Source organism: Somniosus microcephalus, chromosome 19 (genome assembly GCF_052327205.1).
Source record: "Somniosus microcephalus isolate GS21.2 chromosome 19, FLI_Smic_1.0, whole genome shotgun sequence".
NCBI classification, from domain to species: Eukaryota; Metazoa; Chordata; class Chondrichthyes; order Squaliformes; family Somniosidae; genus Somniosus; species Somniosus microcephalus.
This window is the reverse complement of record NC_141005.1, coordinates 19490262-19495815: the sequence shown is the minus strand read 5'-3', so window position 1 is coordinate 19495815 and position 5554 is coordinate 19490262.

The window sequence follows — 5554 nt, the reverse complement described above, 5'->3', positions numbered from 1 at the left end:
TTTATAAATATCTATACTTGCCTTCCTACATATGGTGATATGTTCATGTTCTGTTTAATCTGTCTTCCTGGTTTGGCACTTTCTGTTATGCAATAATATCACTTCCCAATAGATTGTGTATATTTTCAATGCTGGGAACAATATACTTGGACCTCGGTGTCCCCAGCCTTAGATGGGGAAACAGTCAAGGTTCCAGCTCCTGATCATTATGCAGTGGCTCCTGATCATTATGCAGTGGCTCCTGATCGCTGTGCAGTGACTCCTGCAGAAAGTCTGTGCAAAGCCACATTAAGTATCCTGTTCAACTCCCGAGAGGCGCTTCTAACCCCACATCCAGGCCATCATCAAAACGGCTTAACTTCCATTTTAGAATATCACCCCCCACTCCATCCTATCTCATCCCAACCCTGCTGAATTCCTTACCCACTCCTGGGTTATCTCCAGGTACAATTTCTCCAACACTCCTCTTGCTGACCTGAGCCCCACCCTACACAAACTCCCAACTCGTCCAGAATCCCTGATGATGCAAATTGTGCATGAGCCAAAGTAGGCTTGATGTGCTGATTGGCCTCTTGCCTCATACTTTATTATCCTTGCGATGGTGTAGGAATAAGTCAAATAGATCCACAATTATGTGCATACTTCAGAATTTTATTTGTATAAATTGAAGTAGCATGATGCATCAGATTTATGTCCCATGGGTGGGTTGATCGGTCAGCAGCACATGTTTGTTTTATTTAGAACCCAAGGTGAAGGGTCAAGGCCAGGGCAACACCAAGGTTGAAAACAGCGGGAGAGAAGATGCGATAAATCAAGAAACGGTGTTTAGGTGATGCTAAGCTTGGTTTTTAAAAAAATCTGTAGATTCTGTGCAGAAGAGAAGACTGAAGGAATTGAGTTCCACAGAGGTTCTGAGAGAGACAGAATTTGAGTAGGGGACCATACAATGAGTCTTGATTTGAACACCGAGGGTGCAGCAATGAGGAAGAGCGTACGGGCTGGAGCTTAGAAGGAATGAGAGAAAAATTAAGAGGAGCACACACACAAGTAGGTAACAGAATGATCAGATCCAAGCTTTTTCTTGTACTCTGTCTGAAGATGTGAGGTGAGAAGAGCGTCCCAGGCATGGGAACAATATCCAACTCTTAAACAGATTTGGCTTTATAGCATGAGTTGTTAAAGGGAAAAGAAGTGTATGACATGAAAGTGGGGTACTAGTTATATTCCCATGCTTGGATGATTATACATTTATTTGGTTAAATAATATAACAGATGTAAATGTTAAATGTGAACTCTCTATATTTTTTGTATAAGGCATCGTTCCCACTTGCCAGTCAAAAAACTTGACACACAAATTCTGACTGGCTAGTATGTTACACTGACATGTCAGTGTGAGCAGCTCCCCAGATATTGGGGGTTTTAACACCCATTGACAGTGGGAGATTGGGAACCTGAGAGAAGAGGGACTGGAAGCTGGCAAGAGGGGAGTAGGAGACCCGAAGCCAGAGAGTGATGAATGATGTTGGAGAGACCAGAAGCAAATGAGTACACGCACCAGGGTGAGCTACAGTACAATCCACCAAAATGACTCGCATGTAAGACCAGTCCCTCGCCGGCCCCACCTTTCAATCTCCAAACAGTGGCCTAAATGTTTAGCCTTTGAGTGTATTGATGCATGGATTGTAGACTCATGTCACTGAAATATTTGATTTTGTGCAGTGCCATCTGCTCTTAGGACATTATTATACACGTTTTAAATCTTGTGTGATTTTAGAACTGTGATGAGAATAATACCCCACTTCACAATAGTCTTTGGAGTTCCCTGAATCTGGAGCTTTGAGGCGGAGATGACAATATCTTGAGTCAAGGTAGTTCTTTCTGGAGGAGAAGCTTTATTGGTGCAAATGTTGCACAAGTAATCATCTAATTTCTTAGTAATTAGCAAGAAAAAAATGTTAATTACTTTTCCGCTTCTTAGCAGTGGGAGGCAGATATGTCTGCACTTTTTCACCCAACTTTCTTCCCTCCGCACCCCTCTCTGACCCCTCTAAGTGATCGAAACTAGTCCAGGAGCTCACTCTGGCCCGGAATTCCCTGCAGTGCCTAGCTTCTGTACGAGGTGATCTCCGCCCCAGCCAGAAACAGGCCCAGCTCTCACTTGAAGAACATTTTGATGCACAAAAGCACTGATCATCAGTCTGTAAAGACAACTGAAACCAGAACAGTTGATCGTCAGTCTGTGATAAGTCGGGTGATCTCAGGAAGGCGAACAGTAGGGAAGCTACGTTTAGCCTCAGTGCCCCAGTTTCAAGAGAAGAACTAGCCAGCATTCGTTCCTGCTCCTAATCCAAAGGCCGCTGCTGGAAGTGCGTTGGGTGAAGACTGGGCCGGACTCGGCTGTGATAGCTCTTGTGGTCAAAGAGCCAGCACTCACTGCCTAGCTTACACATGAAGAATGGCCACTGTATCCAGCACGAGTCACCATCCTCAGGAGAGTAGGGAGAAAACTGTGTGCCAACATTTTTGAAAAAACGAAGACAGATGTGAAAATCGTTAGTCGCTGCCTCCAGTTGCTTATGAGGCATTGCTACTGAAATGCAGAATCTTTCAAATTCTTTCTGCTTCCAAACTGTTGAGAGCACGCCATCATATAATATGGATCCCACCTTCTCCTTGGAGTAGAGAAAGTTAAGGGGAGATTTAACAGGTGTTCAAAATTGAGTTTTCAGAGTAGGGGGAAAAACTCCTTTGGTTAGCGCCTGCGGGGGACGCTAACGGGACACTAGGATCTTAGCGCGGCGATTTTACCGCCGCTCGTGAAATTGACCAGTCATTTTGCAGTGGCGCTAAACACTACCACCACGATCTCCTGCGCCCACAGATCATGACGTAAGTCAAGCGTGCAACGCCCCGGTAGCAGCCCAGGCCAGATATTGAGTCGCGCCCCCTGCCTTAGTGTCTGCCGCTAGGAATGACAGGTAGAGGGGAACGTTTTCAAGTTGGGAAGGAGCTGGGGGAGCGCTATTTAAAGGCGGGCGCTTCCTGCCTTTTCTTGTCGGCAAAATTTTTGGTTTTAACGCTGTCCTAAGGAGTTTTGGCCCTCAGCACCACTTTTGAGGTTCCTAAGGGCCGAGCTCTTACCCTGAGCCTATCCATTAGTGTGTCCAACACAATTGCTTTAGAGGTCTCTCCAGGCCGAGATTCAAGGCTGCAATGAGCAGGGAGTGGCTGGCCAGCAAGATGGCCCCTCCCCTTTAAGAACTGGACGGCGCCAGTCTGTCTGGCTTCCATGGTAACGAACATCGCCTGAGCTTCAGTAGCGTTCTGAGGTAGCGCCTCGCTCCTCGACGTTAGTGCCTTAAGAGAGGTGTGTAGTGCTCAAATCACCTCCAGGAGCGATAGAGGCAAATTTTGCAGTCAGAGGCGAGAATTAGGGCCGGGCACTAAACTTTGCGCCCAGCCGATATTAGCGCCCCAAAATGGGCGATACTGAATTTTTCCCCCTAGATAAGGAGTAACTGTTTCCATTGGCAGGAGGGTCGGTAATTAAAGGACCCATATTTAAAATAATTGGCAAAAAAAGCTATAGAGAGATGAGTTTTTTTTTTACTCAGCGAGTTGTTGTGATCTGGAATGTGCTGCCTGAAAGGGCGGTGGAAGCAGATTCAATAGTAACTTTCAAAAGGGAATTGGATAAATACTTAAAAAGGAAAACTTTGCAGGGCTGTGGGGAAAGAGCAGGGGAGTGAGACTAATTGGACAGCTCTTTTAAAGAGCCGGCACAGGCACGATGGACCGAATGGCCTCGTTCTGTGCTGTATCATTCTATGATTCGAAGTTGAACTCACTTTCTTTGCAAAAAGAAATTTGGTGTTCTGTCCTCCTCACGACTATGATTCGACAGACAGCTAAACCCTCATCACCAAACAGGAGGCGTTGTTACTTTTAATCCAGTTTAATGACACAGGGTGAAACTACAAGAGAGCAAGAAATTACAACATCAAATAAGGCCGATTGGTCTTACAATCACGATCTGAATACACAAAATAAACCTAGGATAGTAGAACGAAACGTTACCACTATAACTCAACGGTTCTATTACAATTTGAGGTAAATCTGATACAACAATCAAAGGTCTAACACATGAATGCCAGGAGAAAGACTAATAGCCAGCCACATGGAAACTCCACAAAGTGCAATATTTTAACTCATCTGGCCACAAATATCAAGAAATGGTGACATAGATCAAACATAAAGACATCTGATAAAAGGTTACTTACAGACAATGCCAGTCAAAGGGGGAAACTAAGAAGGATGGCGTTAGATACTGTCTACATCGCCAGCCATGAATTGTGGGCTCCCTCGTGGTTGTGTTTTACTTTCGCTTTCTCATCATGTCACATGACATAAATCAACAATGAGGAGGTGAGTAGACAAAACACAATACTAAAGGTCTCATAGGGGACATAACATTTGGAATTAATCTCATTGATGTTTTCAAGATTATAAAGGGAATTGACAAAAGTTGATCTGGGTAATTTGTTAACCATGGTGAAGGGTTCAAATATCAAGGGGACACATTGAACATGAGGAAGTAAGAAGGGAGGTCGGGTGGGTGGAAGTTTTTCACGAAAAGGGTCATAGATTTGTGGAATAAGTTACTGGGGAGGGGGGCCTGTGAAGGAGATGGGGTTCAAGAGGCAGTTAGATGCATTTCTTCGATCTATCAAAAAGGGTTTGGCTCATTGGGCCATACAGCCTTTGTTCCTAAAAACTCTGGCGATCTTTGTTTCAGTTTGCTGAAGTAATGTGCCAGCAAATGCCTTGGTTGCTAAAGGCACTGTCAAACTGAGGTGTACAGACTGGACTCAATTCACAAGTCCTTGTTGAGTTCGCTGTTCTCAGCTGGTTTGACAACCGGAGTGCCACAATTGCCCTTGGCGAAGAAGAGGACAATTCAGCTGGTTTTCCCACTCCTGAATAGCTATCCAGTGATTCCTGCTGGCAGTGGGTTCGTGCGGACATCATGTGAGGGAAGGATCAGGATTGGGCTTGCCGTGATGCTTCCCATGGTCAAATGGCCTTCACTCGCTGGCTAGGCTCGCACGTGAAGAATGACCACTTGGACAAAGTGCCAGAGACCGGCCAGAACCCGAGAGACCGAACCCAGCAGGAAGTCTCTGGTTAAAGGAACGGGGGAGAGAAATGTGGCAGAAGGAAAGGAAAAAAACAAGAGACGCGCTTGTTGGGTCTAATGGCTATTTCTAAATTCTCATAGTTGTTATTTTCTAGTTTGCTAAGTTAATAAAAACGGAGAAGCCGAGAATATTTTTACCAATTTTATTAATACGGAAAGGAACAATGATTGAGCTGGAGAGCCGCCCCGTATTCGTACAATCGCATTAAATTAACAACACTATTAGTCAAACTTCTCCAAGTGTCAAGTGTGAGCAATTGCACGACGGAAAACAGCCCGTTATTGAGTTCCTGGGCGAGAATCCATTATCTTATTATCCAACAAAACACCGGGGCGGCAAAACTACAACAGATTAAA